Raw genomic sequence first — 19,481 nt, 5'->3', positions numbered from 1 at the left:
GCCGAAGCGGCCAAGAAAGTCATATTGGCCGGGCTGAAGCGGAGACTGCAAGAAGCAAAGGGGGCTTGGGCCGAGGAACTTCCACAAGTCCTAAGGGCATATCGAACAACCCCCATTCTACTACAAACGAATCACCATTTTGATTAGCATACGGAGTGGAGGCAATGATTCCAATAGAAGTCGAGGAAGGGTCTCCCCGAGTAGTCCACTACAATGAACAAACCAACTCTCAACTTCAAAGAGAAGAGCTCGACCTACTTCCGGAAATCCAAGAAAGAGCTCGGATCAGAGAAGAAGCACTAAAGCGGCGAATGGCTTCCAGGTACAATCAAAAGGTAGTGCCAAGAGGTTTTACTGAGAATGATCTCATCTTAATCCGAAATGATATTGGAACAACTCGACCCGGAGAAGGAAAGCTGGCAGCCAACTGGAAAGGACCCTACCGAGTCACAGAAGTACTTGGGAAGGGCTACTACAGACTGTCCGGACTTGAGGGACGAGAACTCCCCAGATCATGGCATGCCTGTAACCTAAGAAGGTACTATAGCTAGGACAGGTAAAAGATCTCATCATAAGATGCACTCTTTTTCCTAAAAAGGTTTTTTAATGAGGTGTCAAGATTGAGATTTAATCCGACTTAAGGGTACGGAAAACTCCCGCATGTATATATTTGCACTTTCTTTGAATAAAATACATTTCAGATATTCTACAAATTCCCAAGACGCATTAATCTGAAGCATTCATCGTCCGATTATAAAGCAACGGATCGACAAAAAGTGAAGAACAGATTCACTGTATGATCTTGATAAGAATGATCGACCGACAAAGGTGAAAACGCGATTCACCTAAAGGACGATCAAACCGGGACAAAAACCACCATCTACAAATCGGCAAAGATGAACACAGAATAATGCAAGAAGTTATCGAAAGTGATCCCAAAATAAACCTGACGAGGTTTTATCGATTGCTATATAATAACTTAAAAAGACTGGCCGACACTAAGAAGTCAGACCAAGTCAACCCAAGTTATCAGCAAATCCCTAGAAAGAGGTCTGGCCAACCCTATTAAAGAGGAATTGCTATAACTTAGAAGAGATCGACCTAACAAAGTCGGTCTCCTACAAGACAAGTTATAAAAGTAATCCCTGAAAGAGACCTGACAAAGGTCCAAGAAAGAGGATTACAAAAATAACTTAGAAGAGATTGACCTAACGAAGTCGGTCTCCTACAAGACAAGTTATAAAAGTAATCCCTGAAAGAGACCTGACAAAGGTCCAAGAAAGAGGATTACAAAAATAACTTAGAAGAGATCTACCTAACGAAATCGGTCTCCTACAAGACAAGTTATAAAAGTAATCCCTGAAAGAGACCTGACAAAGGTCCAAGAAAGAGGATTACAAAAATAACTTAGAAGAGATCGACCTAACGAAGTCGGTCTCCTATAAGACAAGTTATAAAAGTAATCCCTGAAAGAGACCTGACAAAGGTCCAAGAAAGAGGATTACAAAAATAACTTAGAAGAGATCGACCTAACGAAGTCGGTCTCCTACAAGATAAGTTATAAAAGTAATCCCTGAAAGAGACCTAACAAAGGTCCAAGAAAGAGGATTACAAAAATAACTTAGAAGGGGACCAACATAAAGAAATTGATTATGGGATGCTAAAAATACAAGCAAAAGCGAGAAAACCGAGAAACAAGTTGGACCCATACAGTCACGGCCTCAAAGGATCCAAGTTACAAACAATAAGTGCAAAAGCAATCCAAAGAGGTCAAGCAGCAAGATTCTAACACTCTCAGAAACCAGAAGAGATACCATGTTAAAGCGCAATGGAAGCATAGTATAATAAAGCTTCAAGAGGCTACCAAAATGTACCTCAGAAAGCTACTTTTGTTTTTCAAAGTAAAAGTTGCCAGGCAGGCAACTAAAAAGTGTCAGCAGTTAAACAAAACAATGAAGTTCAAAAGCCCACAAACCGGGCTATTTACACAAATACTTAAAAAGAATATCAGCAAAGATCGGGAGCCTTCCCGGCAGCATCAGTACGGGGAGAAGGAGGGCGAGTCTGAATAGGCACAGCATCTACAGTTCTATCATCCCAATTCAGAATCTGACAATTCGGATCAGACATAACTAGAGGAACCGAGGAGGTCGACACCTTGATAGAAGGCACTGGGGGAGGTTCAACATCATCATCGGGATCATCTGGGACAATCTTGCCATCCTTTACTACGTTATCAAGACTAACGAGAGTCAAATCGGCATTAGGAGCAACAATCCGGAACTGCTCCATCAGGTTCTCAGAGGCAGCAGTCACGCTGCCCACAAGGTGACCTTGAAGCTCGGCATAATTAACCCGAGCAATTTCCAAATCATTCCGGAGATGCATCAACTCCCTATAAGCTGAGACATAGCTATCCTTGTGCTTCAGTGTCATGTCCTCAGCCAACTTCAAAGAAGCAGCCAAGGCAATAGAGCTGGCCTTCTCACCCTCTAGTTCCTTCTCTACCTTCGCCAACTTCACTTCCAACTCATCCTTCAGACCCTTGATCTGATCAAATTCTGATTTGGCCTCCTCCATGAAGGATTTTGTGGCATGAATCGGGATCCCCTGAACTGTTCGGAAAATATCCGCACCGATATGTGCCATTTTCACACTACTTTTGGTGATAAAATCCAGATGCTGAAGAAGAGACACATCGTCCATGGAGAGCCCACCATAGGGGGCAATTTGCTGGTCAACAAACTCGACAGCATCAAAATCCGGGGCATCCAGGTTAAAGGGCTCGGATGTTTTTTGCTTTTTTGAGGGAGGAGCACCAGAAGCAACGGCAGAAGTCTGTGGAGGATCGACCTGACGAAACCGAGGAGTAGGAATTGCTTTCCTCGGCCCAGGAGATCTCGACACAGGAGGCTTCACTAGGACCTGAGAAGATCCCTCTCCGGCCACCTTGGCCGAGATGTTCAGAGCAGCAGTTGCCTTCTTTGCCTTTTTAAAGGCCTTCATGGAGTCGTTGTTCTTTGACATCTCTGCAAATATAGAATCAGCCACCGCAAAGAGTTACAATCACAATAAGAGGAAGAAAAAATTAAGAAACAAGTGTAGAAACATGTCAGACAAGTACCCAAAACAGTCCGAACCAAGGACGGGTCATTCAAAAACCTTTTTGTATCAAGATGTGGTGGTTCCCCCCATAGATCCTCAAGAACAACAACAAAGGCACGCTCAACATCATCAAGCATCTCCCAGGTATAGCGAGACACTCTTACATCCCTCTGCCACTCTAGAGGGAAAGAAGGCTCATCATTTTCATCAAGAAAAAAGGGGCGGGCCCCCTCGACAGCACGAACCCTAAAGAAGTAATTCTTGAAGTCATTAAAGGACTCATCATGCATAGAAAAAACTTTATGGCCCTGGGCGGACCTGAAAGAAACCCAAGAAGCTTTCTTTTTTGAAGAACCACCAGGCTTGGCGAAAACAAACAAATAAAGGAAAAGAGTCTGAGAGGGTGTTACATCTAATTCTCGGTAGAGAAGCTAAAAAATTTTAATAAAACCCCAGGAATTTGGGTGAAGCTGGGATGGGGCAATATTACACGACCACAATAGGTCGGTCTCGAAAGCAGTAAAAGGAAAAGTAACGTTCAACTAACTGAAGAAGTATTCATAGGCATAGAAGAAGGGACGCTCCCTCTCGAGGGAAGTCAGAAAACAAACTCTCTCATCAGAATCAGGAGCAACAAGCTCATAATCCTCCTCACGAGCACTGTTACCACAAATCCTATGGCGCTTCCTCAGCTCTGTGCAAAATTCAGCATCCACAACAGAAACACACAACAAAACAAGGGAGTCCAGCCAATCGAACATCCCCTCGGGAACTCTGGAAGACATCTCTACAATGTTATTTCGAGAAGACATGAGGCCAACTAATCCTACAAGTAAGAAAAGAAGATGGGGTTACTAAAAACATCTCGGACAAAGGAGAAAACAACTCAATATGAAACAGGCGAACACACAGAAAAGGAAAACTCCAAGACTCAAACCAAAGTCCTGGGGCATCCTTTGGAGGCAATAATAAAGTAAGGTTTCTAGGAAAAATCTACTTCTCGCATCCCAGCACCTCTCAAAACAAGAAAAGAAGGCTTCAAACAACAAGCATTTTTCCATCAAAGCAAAACACAAAAAGTCATAAAAAACATTGCCTTACAGTCTAAACCAGCAAAAACCATCCCTAAAACATCAAACACGCCAAGCAGAGACTATTAAAGATGCAACCTTTTTCAGAATCAGACAAAAGCAACTGATGAGCGGATAATTTATACGCTTTTTGGTATAGTTTTTACATAGTTTTTAATAAGTTTAAGCTACTTTTAGGGATGTTTTCATCAGTTTTTATGTTAAATTCACATTTCCGGACTTTACTATGAGTTTGTGTGTTTTTCTGTGATTTCAGGTAAATTCTGACTGAAATTGAGGGATTTGAGCAAAACTCTGAAAAAGGCTGACAAAAGGACTGCTGATGCTGTTGGATTCTGACCTCCCTGCACTCGAAATGGATTTTCTGGAGCTACAGAACTCCAAATGGCGCGCTCTCAACGGCGTTGGAAAGTAGACATCCAGGGCTTTCCAGAAATATATAATAGTCCATACTTTATTCGAAGATTGACGACGTAACTTGGCGTTAAACGCCAAGTTCATGCTGCTGTCTGGAGTTAAACGCCAGAAAAACGTCATGATCCGGAGTTGAACGCCCAAAACACGTCATAACTCAAAGTTCAACGCCAAGAAATGCCTTAGCTCGTGGATTGATCAAGCTCAGCCCAAGCACACACCAAGTGGGCCCCGGAAGTGGATTTATGCATCAATTACTTACTCATGTAAACCCTAGTAGCTAGTCTAGTATATATAGGACATTTATCTATTGTATTAGACATCTTTGGTCTCAGTTTTGTTTTATTCTTCATCTTAGGAGATCATTGATCACGTTTTAGGGGGCTGGCCATTCGGCCATGCCTGAACCTTATGCTTATGTATTTTCAACGGTGGAGTTTCTGCACACCATAGATTAAGGGTGTGGAGCTCTGCTGTACCTCAAGTATTAATGAAATTCTATCTTCTTTTATTCAAATCTCTCTTATTCTTATTCCAAGATATTCATTCGTACCCAAGAACATGATGAATGTGATGAGTTAGATAACCCTCATTATCATTCTCACTGATGAACGCGCGTGATTGACAACCACTTCCGTTCTACATGCAACAAAGCTTGAATGTGTATCTCTTAGATTCCCCAATAGAATCTTCGTGGTATAAGCTAGATAGATGGCGGCATTTATGAGGATCCGGAAAGTCCAACCTTGTCTGTGGTGTTCCGAGTAGGATCCTGGGAATCCGGAAAGTCTACCTTGTCTGTGGTGTCCGAGTAGGATTCCGGTAATGAATGACTGTGACGTGCTTCAAACCTGTAACCTGCTGGGCGTAGTGACAACGCAAAAGAATCAATGGATTCTATTCCAGTAGGGGAGGGAACCAACCGGTGATTGGCCGTACTGTGACAGAGTGCGTGAGCATTAGCTTTCACTGCGAGGATGGGATGTAGCCATCAACCATGGGTGATGCCTCCAGACTGGTTAGCTGTGCGAGTGACAGCCGCATAGGATATTTCCCCGAGAGGATTGAAAGTAACCACAGTTGATGGTGAACCCCTATACAAAGCTTGCCATGGAAAGGAGTAAGAAGGATTGAGTAGAAGCAGTGGGAGAGCAGGCGTCATCTCCATTCCGCTTATCTGAAATTCCTACCAATGAATCTACATAAGTATTCTATCCCTTTTATTATTTCTAATCTTTATTTCTATCTTTGAACCCATAACTTTTTAATCTGCCTGACTGAGATCTACAAGGTGGCCATAGCTTGCTTCATACCAACAATCTCTGTGGATTCGACCCTTACTCACGTAAGGTTATTACTTGGACGACCCAGTACACTTGCTGGTTAGTTGAACGGAGTTGTGAAGAAAATAAACAGTGCCATAAGAGTATACATTCTTTATAAACAAAATAACAAGTGATCACAATTTCGTCCACCAGCAACCTTCAAATAAAACGAGGAATAGATGCGGACAGCGGTATCAGAACAGAAACAACAAAGAACATGCAAAGCCCTAAAAGCATCAAGCAAAAGCAAAAAGGATCATGCAGAAGATGGAGAAACTCCCAGAACACACATTTCAACAAATCTAGGGCACAATGGAAACAAAAAAGATCCAAACTTTCTCTAAAAGGAGGATCAAAATCAAAACCTCATCACAAAAATAAAAACAAAGAGAAAGCACGAAATGGGACTAACCTGGAGACGAAAGAAGCTTCGAGAAAGAAAAATGGAGGCGCAAAAATGAAAGCTGCCCAGAAAATCGCCAAACGAAAGCCGCAACACAAGAAAGCAGAAGCGCAAACGAAAAACAGAGAGCGAAGAGAGTGGAGAAAAGAAGTTACAAAAAGGGCGAAGGAGAGAAACCATTTCTGGGTTTTTAAAATCAAAATAAAGAGCCTAAGGGAAACGGGGCAATTAATGTTAAAATTAATAAAGGCATTAAACCCTCGCACGTTCCCAAAGCGCCGATAGTAAAGTGCACGCTTTTAGAGAAAAAACGTTCTTCATTCAAAAGCTTCTACAGAGGAATCGACAAAATGCTTGAGTTCGGCTTCCCTAGAGAAGGACCAAAGTCCAGGACTCGACCTCAACAAAAAGACCGAGCTCAAGCAGGTGCATTGTTCATACCCTGGGTCGAGCTGTCTGACCTGGGATTCTACAGACAAAGCGACCGACCTCTTTAGGTCAAGCGGACCGACTTCTTCGCAAAGAACTCGGTCCAAATCGACAGGAAAGCCCAAAGAAGGGCCCAACTCAAGGAATACGATCCCGATCCAAGGGCAGCCCAAGCTTATAGAGATAAGGGCGGTTCCATGGAAGATAAGCTGACCTCGACAAAAGATAAGATAAGATAAGATAACTAACTTATCTTATCTAAAGAAGGTCACATCTCACCATTATAAATACACTGGAGCACCCAGATATAACTCATACTCTGATTCTACTCAATACCTGTTTAATACCCTTGCTAACTTAAGCATCGGAGTCCCTTGCAGATACCCCCTACCCTTCGGTGACAAGGGATCAGCAGCATTCTCAGTTCCACAAGTCGGACACACCAGCTCCGGCTGCTACACACCTGCCGGACGCGTCGGCTCCGACCAGCACAGAAGATCTCGTCCGAGATCGACCTACAGTTTCAGGTAAACCCTCGGAACAATGTTCACCAAACTCATTCACTCTATCATGCAACATGCAAACATTAACTACCATATACTATAAACATTAAAGAAATATTTACAAACAAGCCAAACAAGATGTAATAGAGATAAAACTACTCAAAATTGAAGAAGAATGTCTAAAAAGGCATTGCAAAGTGTTTTGATAAGAGAAATTTTACCCCCCTCCGAAGTCGTCGATCCTCTCCCATACTTAGTTCGTGCACGATCCTCCGTGCATACTTATAATCCGGGAGAATGAGAGCCTTGAGGATCCACTTTCAGCTGGTGGTCTTAGAAATGGGTTGGCCACCTTCATCATGCTCCTCCCCAACTAGCTCAGATAAAGCCTTAGGAGTTGGGCTAGGGTCTCTTCCTTCTACCTTTGCCGCTATCCACTTGAAATGCTTGCTTTCAAGATGCTCCATGTGGTGGATATCGTGCAAGATGTCTTGGTATAAGTCCAAAAGAGACCCGAGAATCGGTAAAGGAGTAGATGAGGTTGGTAAACTTAATGGTGGTGCTATTGGTGCCTTCCTCTTCAGGGGTGTTTTCTTTGCTGATCCTTCCAAATCCTCCCTCGGAATGAATTTATTGCCTCTAGGAGTCTCAAACATGATGTCCGTTGGTTACCTTTCTACCCCCACTGCTATTGCCAAGCGCATCACCGTTGATGGAAAAGGGATGTTGATCTTCTTTTTCTCGATGAGTTTCCAAATCGACTTGCACATCAAAGGTAAAATGACTATGTTCTTTCCTTCCATAATAGCCCAAAGTGGCAAAGCAGCTCTAAATCGGACATGGGTAGCATGGGTGCTGGGAATGATGTAGTCCGCCACAATTTGAGACCAAATACGAGCCTCGGCATTCTCGGAGTAAGCAATACTTGTGGGAACAGATTTTCTCCCTTTGCTAAAATCCCATAAAGCACTAGGACGGCCAATTCGCTCAAGAATAGGAGCCAAAGACATCCTCTCCTTGAACACATTCGCTTTGATCCTTGAATAATCATTTTTTTCGGTTGGAATGTGGGGGATTTTTAGAATAGCTTCTAGAGCTCGATTGGAAGTGTCCAGCCTTTTTTCTCGGAGGAATACCGACTCCGCCTCCCAAGATTGGTAGTTGGCGTAGAATTCCCGCACCATGGATTCATTAACTTCCATTGGGTCTTGCTCAAGAAACTCCCAATGAAGTGAGGAAATTTGTTCATGGATGACCGCCTTGTATTTTCTTGGAACCTTTAGCGTCCGATCCCAATGGATTGTCCTTTTCTCAATTTCTTGATATTGGAAGTCGGCTCTTTTGTTAACCAAGACATTTAGTTTGTCGCTTGGGTCATCCATGAAGTTTGACCTAGGTGGACGAGTTGTAGGTTGCAAAGCCGGTGAAGTGATCGGTGCTTTATCTTTCTTCCGCATCCAACAAAAATAAAAGATTTTCAAGATCATAGGGCAACAACAAATTAAGGTCAATGAGGAAGCACTAATAAATTCAAGAAAATTGAATTCTTAATTGGAAGCTTTTAAAATAGTGTGATTTCCAAGGAAGACGGTGTGTATATTCCAATGGTGCGCGTGGTTGGAACACACACACCGGCCGGACACAACGGCGATCACACTCTTAGGCAACTCAAAGCTCAATGCTTCTCAATTAAGTGCTCAAGTTGCAAAAGTAAAGCATAGAAATGAAAACAACTTCAAGCAAGCAGCATATGATTCTTTAGAATTCTTTGAATGAAATGGTCATTGAAGTTGTTGGCATGAAAGTTCATTAACAAAAAGTTTGATCATCAACAACAACCATTCACTCAAAGGGAAAATGTCAATTGTTCATCCCTCAAGAAGTGGTAATCACATGTACAATGTTCTTAATTTATAGCCAGAAGATGTTTGATCAAGACATCATCAAAAGTTGAACATTTGCAAAGTGGTTACTCAATTAAAATTCCAGGATGAACAATGAAACTTGAATTCCACAAATACAATGTATTAGCAACCAAAATCACCCATCAACAAAGCACACAACTCATGAAAGATGTGGGTGTTTGGAACTTAAAGCATACAAACAAGGAAATGCATTGGTAAATTCAACTTGATTACCATCAAAAGTCATAATTGAAGATGCACAATTCATACAATATGCCTAACAAAAGATAAATTGAAAGCATATGATGGCCATGCCATATGAATCAAACAAAATATTCATAGAGGCATTTCATCAAACATGTGGTATGCAATGTGCAAGTTGATCACAATCAATGCTCAAAATTCAATCAAAATTAACCCAACAATCAGATATCAACACTTGCAATACAAAGAAGAACAAAGAAAGCAATAAATTAATCTAAGCAACATGAAAAGAAAATAAAAACTATTGCAAAAATCAACATAAAAAGAAAAATAAGAACCTAACGATTAAAGGTTAAAGAAAACAAGAATGAGGGAAGGAACAATGGCACTTCTTATAACCACTGTGAACTTACGGCGGTTGGTTCGCCGAAAAAAGCACCGGAGGAGAGAACTCACCAGTGGTCAAGAAAGAAAAGAGAAGGGTAAGAAAAAAAGAAAAGAAAAGAGAAGTAAGAGAGAGAGAGAGAGAGAGAGAGAGAGAGAGAGAGAGACGGTGGCGGGTCGCCTGAGAGCTGGGCGGAGGTGGGGAGAAAGCAACAATAAAGAGAAGAAGGAAAGAAGAAAGCTGCTGCTCAACAGGGCAGTTGCCCTGTTATCGCCCAGAACAAGTCGTGTGCGTATGCACAAAAGCCTGTGCAAACGCACAACAAGCAAAAGTTGGAGGGGTGCGAACGTGCACAATGTGCGATCGCTATGACTAGAGAGGATGTATTAGAGTGTGCGGACGCATAGCAGGGAGTGCGCGCACAGAGGTCACAAGACAGAGGGGTGTGTGCGTACGCATAGACTGGTGCGTGCGCACAAGACACAAAAAGAAGAGGGATGCGAGCGCACATAGCGTACGGTCGCTCCCTCCAGAGGGGCTGCACTAAAGCGTGGGGGTGCACAGGAGCGTGAGCTCGCACAGAGAGCTTTTTTTATGAAGAGAAGTTTGCTTGAGGAAGAATCATGCGTGCGTGCACACACAGGTCCATGTGCACGCACAGAAGCAAAAATGGGGGAGGGTTGTTCACGCACAGAGGTTGTTCCCACGCTCCTACCAGAGGGGCTGTCAATTGGTGTGCGAACGCACACGTCTGTGCGACAGCATAGAAAATGCAACAAGGGGAATGCGTGCGCACCCACACAGCTGTGCGCTGATGAGCGGATAATTTATACGCTTGTTGGCATTATTTTTAGGTAGTTTTTAGTATGATTTAGTTAGTTTTTAGTATATAATTATTAGTTTTTATGCAAAAATCACATTTTTGGACTTTACTATGAGTTTGTGTGTTTTTCTGTGATTTCAGGTATTTTCTGACTGAAATTGAGGGACTTGAGCAAAAATCTGATTCAGAGGCTGAAAAAGTGGTGCACAAAATTGTGATCACTACTTTTCACAACTCAAATAATCCCCGGTAATGAATCCAAAAACTTGGTGTTCAATACCATGGTATAAACACAACTTCGCACAACTAACCAGCAAGTGCACTAGGTCGTCCAAGTAATAAACCTTACGCGAGTAAGGGTCGATCCCACGGAGATTGTTGGTATGAAGCAAGCTATGGTCACCTTGTAAATCTTAGTCAGGCAGACTCAAATGGTTATGGATGATATATGAATAAAACATAAAGATAAAGATAGAGATACTTATGTAATTCATTGGTGAGAACTTCAGATAAGCGAACGGAGATGCTTTGTCCCTTCCGTCTCTCTGCCTTCCTACTGTCTTCATCCAATCCTTCTTACTCCTTTCCATGGCAAGCTGTATGTTGGGCATCACCGTTGTCAATGGCTACAGTCCCGTCCTCTCAGTGGAAATGTTCAACGCACCCTGTCACGGCACGGCTATCCAGCTGTCGGTTCTCGATCATGTCGGAATAGAATCCAGTGATTCTTTTGCGTCTGTCACTAACGCCCCACAATCGCGAGTTTGAAGCTCGTCACAGTCATTCAATCATTGAATCCTACTCAGAATACCACAGACAAGGTTTAGACCTTCCGGATTCTCTTGAATGCAGTCATCAATTCTAGCTTATACCACGAAGATTCCGATTAAAGAATCCAAGAGATAAACATTAGAGCCTTGTTTGCTTGTAGAACGGAAGTGGTTGTCAGTCACGCGTTCATAAGTGAGAATAATGATGAGTGTCACATAATCATCACATTCATCATGTTCTTGGGTACGAATGAATATCTTGGAATAAGAACAAGCTGAATTGAATAGAAGAACAATAGTAATTGCATTAATACTCGAGGTACAGCAGAGCTCCACACCTTAATCTATGGTGTGTAGAAACTCCACCATTGAAAATACATAAGAACAAAAGTGATCATTGGCTTCGGCCCCCAGAGAGGGAACCAGAAGAACCAAGATGAAAATACAATAGCAAAAGGTCTTATTTATAAAGAACTAGTAGCCTAGGGTTTACAGAAAGGAGTAAATGACAGAAAAATCCACTTCCGGGCCCACTTGGTGTGTGCTTGGGCTGAGCATTGAAGCATTTTCGTGTAGAGACCCTTCTTGGAGTTAAACGCCAGCTTTTGTGCCAGTTTGGGCGTTTAACTCCCATTCTTGTGCCAGTTCCGGCGTTTAACGCCGGGCAGTTTTGAGCTGATTTGGAACGCCGGTTTGGGCCATCAAATCTTGGGCAAAGTATGGACTATTATACATTGCTGGAAAGCCCAGGATGTCTACCTTCCAACGCCGTTAAGAGCGCGCCAATTGGGCTTCTGTAGCTCTAGAAAATCCACTTCGAGTGCAGAGAGGTCAGAATCCAACAGCATCTGCAGTCCTTTTCAGTCTCTGAATCAGATTTTTGCTCAAGTCCCTCAATTTCAGCCAGAAAATACCTGAAATCATAGAAAAACACACAAATTCATAGTTAACTCCAGAAAAGTGAATTTTAATTAAAAACTAATAAAAAATATACTAAAAGCTAACTAAATCTACTAAAAACATACTAAAAACAATGCCAAAAAGCGTACAAATTATCCGCTCATCACAACACCAAACTTAAATTGTTGCTTGTCCCCAAGCAACTGAAAATCAAATAAGATAAAAAGAAGAGAATATGCAATGAACTCCAAAAATATCTATGAAGATCAGTATTAATTAGATGAGCGGGGCTTTTAGCTTTTTGCCTCTGAACAGTTTTGGCATCTCACTCTATCCTTTGAAATTCAGAATGATTGGCTTCTTTAGGAACTCAGAATCCAGATAGTATTATTGATTCTCCTAGTTAAGTATGATGATTCTTGAACACAGCTACTTTATGAGTCTTGGCCGTGGCCCAAAGCACTTTGTCTTCCAGTATTACCACCGGATACATACATGCCACAGACACATAATTGGGTGAACCTTTTCAGATTGTGACTCAGCTTTGCTAGAGTCCCCAATTAGAGGTATCCAGGGTTCTTAAGCACACTCTTTTTGCCTTGGATCACAACTTTATTTCTTTCTTTTTCTTTCTTTTTCTCTTTCTCCTTTTTTTCGTTTCTTTTTTCTTTTTTCTTTTTTCTTTTTTTTTATTCACTGCTTTTTCTTGCTTCAAGAATCATTTTTATGATTTTTCAGATCCTCAGTAACATGTCTCCTTTTTCATCATTCTTTCAAGAGCCAACCAATCATGAGCAACAAATTCAAAATACATATGCACTGTTTAAGCATACATTCAGAAAACAAAAGTATTGCCACCACATCAAAATAATTAATCTGTTATAAAATTCAAAATTCATGCAATTCTTCTCTTTTTCAATTAAGAACATTTTTCATTTAAGAAAGGTGATGGATTCATAGGACATTCATAACTTTAAGGCATAGACACTAAGACACTAATGATCATAAGACACAAATATGGATATCAAATTCGAAAAACAGGAAAATAAAGAACAAGGAAATTAAAGAACGGGTCCACCTTAGTGATGGCGGCTTGTTCTTCCTCTTGAAGATCTTATGGAGTGCTTGAGCTCCTCAATGTCTCTTCCTTGTCTTTGTTGCTCCTCTCTCATGATTCTTTGATCTTCTCTAATTTCATGGAGGAGGATGAAATGTTCTTGGTGCTCCACCCTTAGTTGTCCCATGTTGGAACTCAACTCTCCTAGGGAGGTGTTGATTTGCTCCCAATAGTTTTATGGAGGAAAGTGCATCCCTTGAGGCATCTCAGGGATTTCATGATGAGTGGGATCTCTTGTTTGCTCCATCCTTTTCTTAGTGACGGGCTTGAGGTCATGCCTTCTCAGTTGAACTGGCTTCCATCTTGAATCTCTCTTCCATTGAGCGCCCTCTTCACAATTGTCTATGAGGACTTGGTCCAACCTTTGATCAAAGTTGACCCTTTTTGAGTTTGAAAGGGACCTCAGGGATCACCTTCTTCAAGGCCACAACTTCATAGAAGTGGTCTTGATGCACCCTTGAGATGAATCTCTCCATCTCCCATGACTCAGAGGTGGAAGCTTTTGCCTTCCCTTTCCTCTTTCTAGAGGTTTCTCCGGCCTTGGATGCCATAAATGGTTATGGAAAAAACAAAAAGCACTGCTTTTACCACACCAAACTTAAAAGGTTTGCTCGTCCTCGAGCAAAAAAAGAAAGAAGAGAGTAGAAGAAGAAGAAATGGAGGAGATGGAGATGGCTTTGTGGTTCGGCCAAAGGGGAGAGTAGTGTTTAGGTTGTGTGAAAATGAAGGAGTAAAGATGGGTTTATATAGGGGTGGAGAGAGGGGTAGGGTTCGGTTATTATGGGTGGGTTTGGGAGGGAAAGTGGTTTGAATTTGAATGGTGAGGTAGGTGGGTTTTATGAAGGATGGATGTGAGTGGTAAAGAGAAAGATGGGATTTGATAGGTGAGGGGATTTTGGGGAAGAGTGGTTGAGGTGATTGGTGAATAGGTGAAGAAGAGAGAGGGTGGTGGGGTAGGTAGGGATCCTGTGGGGTCCACAGATCCTGAGGTGTCAAGGAAAAGTCATCCCTGCACCAAATGGCGTGCAAAAATGCACCCTTTGCCAATTCTGGCGTTAAACGCCGGGCTGGTGCCCATTTCTGGCATTTAACACTAGCTTCTTGCCCTTTCCTGGCGTTTAACGCCAGTCTGGTGCCCCTTTCTGGCGTTAAACACCCAGAATGGTGCCAGACTGGGCGTTAAACGCCCATTTGCTGCCCTTACTGCCGTTTAAACGCCAACAAGGTCTTCCTTCAGGGTGTTCTATTTTTCTTTCTGTTTTTCATTCTGTTTTTGTTTTTTCAATTGATTTTGTGACTTCTCATGATCATCAACCTACAGAAAACATAAAATAGCAAAAGAAAATAGATAAAATATAACATTGGGTTGCCTCCCAACAAGCGCTTCTTTAATGTTAGTAGCTTGACAGTGGGCTCTCATGGAGCCTCACAAATGCTCAGAGCAATGTTGGAACCTCCCAACACCAAACTTAGAGTTTAAATGTGGGGGTTCAACACCAAACTTAGAAGTTAGTTGTGGCCTCCCAATACCAAACTTAGAGTTTGATTGTGGGGGCTCTGTTTGACTCTGTTTTGATAGAAGCTTTTCATGCTTCCTCTCCATGGTGACAGAGGGATATCCTTGATCCTTAAACACAAAGGATTCTTCATTCACTCGAATGATCAGTTCACCTCTATCAACATCAATTACTGCCTTTACTGTGGCTAGGAAGGGTCTGCCAAGGATGATGGATTCATCCATGCACTTCCCAGTCTCTAGGACTATGAAATCAGCAGGGATGTAATGGTCTTCAATCTTCACTAAAACATCCTCTACAAGTCCATAGGCTTGTTTTCTTGAATTGTCTGCCATCTCTAGTGAGATTCTTGCAGCTTGTACCTCAAAGATCCCTAGCTTCTCCATTACAGAAAGAGGCATAAGGTTTACACTTGACCCTAAGTCACACAGAGCCTTCTTAAAGGTCATGGTGCCTATGGTACAAGGTATTGAAACTTCCCAGGATCTTGTCTCTTTTGAGGTATCTCTGCTAGACAATTCATCCAGTTCTTTAGTGAGCAAAGGAGGTTCGTTCTCCCAAGTCTCATTACCAAATAACTTGTTTAGCTTCATGATTGCTCCAAGGTATTTAGCAACTTGCTCTTCAGTGACATACTCATCCTTCAGAGGAAGAATACATCAGAGCTCATGAATGGCAGAAGTAAGTCCAATGGAATCTTTATGGTCTCATTTTGAGCCTCAGATTCCCATAGTTCCTCATTAGGAAACTCATTGGAGGCCAGTGGACGTCCATTAAGGTCTTCCTCAGTGGCGTTCACTGCCTCTTCTTCCTCTCCTAGTTCGGCCATGTAGGTCATGTTGATGGCCTTGCATTCTCCTTTTGGATTCTCTTCTGTATTGCTTGGAAGAGTACTAGGAGGGAGTTCAGTAAGTTTCTGCTCGCTGTCCCACTTGTGCCTCCAAATTCCTAATGGAGGACCTTGTTTCAGTCATAAAACTTTGAGTGGTTTTGATTAGATCAGAGACCATGGTTGCTAAGTCAGAGTGGTTCTGCTTAGAATTCTCTGTCTGTTGCTGAGAAGATGATGGAAAAGGCTTGCCATTGCTAAACCTGTTTCTTCCACCATTATTGTTGTTGAAACCTTGTTGAGGTCGCTATTGATCCTTCCATGAGAATTTGGATGATTTCTCCATAAGAATTATAGGTGTTTCCATAGGGTTCTCCCATGTAATTCACCTCTTCCATTGAAGGGTTCTCAGGATCATAAGCTTCTTCTCAGATGAAGCATCCTTAGTATTTTGCAACCATTTCAATTAGTTCTTGAGCTTCTGCAGGTCTCTTCAGATGAAGAGATCCTCCAGCATAGCTATCCAAAGACTCTTGGACAGTTCAGACAGACCATCATAGAAATACCTATGATGCTCCATTCAGAAAGCATGTCAGAGGGACACTTTCTGATTAATTGTTTGTATCTTTCCCAAGCTTCATAGAGGGATTCTCCTTCCTTCTGTTTGAAGGTTTGGACTTCCACTCTAAGCTTACTCAAGTTTTGAGGTGGAATGAACTTTGCCAAGAAGGCATTGACTAGCTTTTCCCAAGAGTTTAGGCTTTCTTTAGGTTGTGAGTCCAACCATATCCTAGCTCTGTCTCTTACAGCAAAAGGGAATAGCATAAGTTTGTAGACCTCAGGGTCAACCCCATTAGTCTTGACAGTGTCACAGATTTGCAAGAACTTAGCTAAAAACTGATGAGGATCTTCCAATGGAAGTCCATGGAGCTTGCAATTCTGTTGCATTAGAGAAACTAATTGAGGCTTAAGCTCAAAGTTGTTTGCTCCAATGGCAGGGATAGAGATGCTTCTCCCATAGAAGTCGGGAGTAGGTGCAGTAAAGTCACCCAGCACCTTCCTTGCATTGTTGGCATTGTTGTTGTTTTCGGCTGCCATGGGTTCTTCTTCTTTGAAGATTTCTGTTAGGTCCTCTACAGAGAGTTGTGCCTTAGCTTCCCTTAGCTTTCGCTTCAAGGTCCTTTCAGGTTCAGGGTCAGCATCAACAAGAATGCTTTTGTCTTTGCTCCTGCTCATATGAAAGAGAAGAAAACAAGAAAATATGAAATTCTCTATGTCACAATATAGAGATTCCTTGAGGTGTCAGAGGAAAAGAAAAATAGAAGGAGAGGTAGAAGAATTCGAACTTATCAAGAAAGATGGAGTTCGAATTGTGTATTAAGGAATAATGTTAGTCCATAAATAGAAGGATGTGAGAAGAGGGGAAGAAATTTTGGAAAATTAAGTAAAAGATTTTAAAAACATTTTGAAAAATTAGTAATTGATTTTCGAAAACTAAGATTGGAAAAAAAATCAAGTGATTTTTGAAAAAGATTTTGAAATTAGAGATTAAAAAGATATGATTGAAAACTATTTTGAAAAAGATGTGATTAAAAAGATTTGATTGAAAAGTTATGATTTTTAAAAAAAAGATGTGATTAAAAAGATATGATTTGAAAAACAATTTAAAAAGATTTGATTTTAAAGACTAATGACTTGGCTAACAAGAAAAGATATGATTCAAACATTAAACCTTTCTCAACAGAAAAGGCAACATACTTGAATTGTTGACTCAAATCATTAATTGATAGCAAGTATCTTTGAAAAAGGAAAGAAATTGATTTGAAAAAGATTTGATTGAAAAACTTTGAAAACTTGAAAAAAAAATTTGCATTAAAAACAAAATCTTCCCTCTTGTGCCATCCTGGCGTTAAACGCCCTGAATGGTGCACATTCTGGCGTTTAACTCCCAAAGCTCTACCCTTTTGGGCGTTAAACGCCCAGCCAGGCACCCTGGCTGGCGTTTAAACGCCAGTTTGCCCTTCTTCACTGGGCGTTTTGAACGCCCAGCTTTTTCTGTATAATTCCTCTGCTGTATTTCTGAATCTTCAATTCTCTGTGTTATTGACTTGAAAAGACACAAATTAAAAATGTTTTTGGATTTTTAATAATGAGGAATAATCAAAATGCAACTAAAATCAAATAACAATGCATGCATGACACCAAACTTAGAAGTTTGTATACTACTGACACTAACAAAATGAGAATGCACATGAGAAACAACAAAACACTAAAGTCAAGAGAGTTTAAAGATCAGAGTAAGGAAATCATCAAGAACAACTTGAAGATTAATGAAGACACATGAATGAATGCAAGAAGAACAGAAACATGCAATTGACACTTAACTTAAAATGAGACTCTAGACTTAACAAGAAATATTTTTGGATTTTATGATTTTGAATTTTTTTTTTGGTTTTTTTTTTCAAAAATTAAGTGGAAAAGAAAATAAAGGTATCAAAATTCTTAATGGGAATTCCAGGAATCATGCAATGTTAGTCTAAAGCTTTAGTCTAAAGGAATTAGACATGGATAGCCAAGCTTCAGCAGGACATTGCATTCAAGAGCTAAATTGATGAGAATCAATCAGCTTTGGTGATGATATGATCATCACCTTGAAACACTAGAATTCATTCTTAAGAACTCTAAAGAAAATACCTAATCTAAGCAACAGATGAACCGTCAGTTGTCCATACTCGAAACAATCCCCGGCAACGGCGCCAAAAACTTGGTGCACGAAATTGTGATCACTACTTTTCACAACTCAAATAATCCCCGGTAATGAATCCAAAAACTTGGTGTTCAATACCATGGTATAAACACAACTTCGCACAACTAACCAGCAAGTGCACTGGTCGTCCAAGTAATAAACCTTACGCGAGTAAGGTCGATCCCACGGAGATTGTTGGTATGAAGCAGCTATGGTCACCTTGTAAATCTTAGTCAAGCAGACTCAAATGGTTATGGATGATATATGAATTAAACATAAAGATAAAGATAGAGATACTTATGTATTCATTGGTGAGAACTTCAGATAAGCGAATGGAGATGCTTGTCCCTTCCGTCTCTCTGCCTTCCTACTGTCTTCATCCAATCCTTCTTACTCCTTTCCATGGCAAGCTGTATGTTGGGCATCACCGTTGTCAATGGCTACAGTCCCGTCCTCAGTGGAAATGTTCAACGCACCCTGTCACGGCACGGCTATCCAGCTGTCGGTTCTCGATCATGTCGGAATAGAATCCAGTGATTCTTTTGAGTCTGTCACTAACGCCCCACAATCGCGAGTTTGAAGCTCGTCACAGTCATTCAATCATTGAATCCTACTCAGAATACCACAGACAAGGTTTAGACCTTCCGGATTCTCTTGAATGCAGTCATCAATTCTAGCTTATACCACGAAGATTCCGATTAAAGAATCCAAGAGATAAACATTAGATCCTTGTTTGCTTGTAGAACGGAAGTGGTTGTCAGTCACGCGTTCATAAGTGAGAATGATGATGAGCGTCACATAATCATCACATTCATCATGTTCTTGGGTACGAATGAATATCTTGGAATAAGAACAAGCTGAATTGAATAGAAGAACAATAGTAATTGCATTAATACTCGAGGTACAGCAGAGCTCCACACCTTAATTTATGGTGTGTAGAAACTCCACCGTTGAAAATACATAAGAACAAAAGTGATCATTGGCTTCGGCCCCCAGAGAGGGAACCAGAAGAACCA

The sequence above is a fragment of the Arachis stenosperma genome, chromosome 5, assembly GCF_014773155.1.
Source record: "Arachis stenosperma cultivar V10309 chromosome 5, arast.V10309.gnm1.PFL2, whole genome shotgun sequence".
Lineage (NCBI taxonomy): Eukaryota > Viridiplantae > Streptophyta > Magnoliopsida > Fabales > Fabaceae > Arachis > Arachis stenosperma.
Note: the sequence above shows the minus strand (reverse complement) of the source record.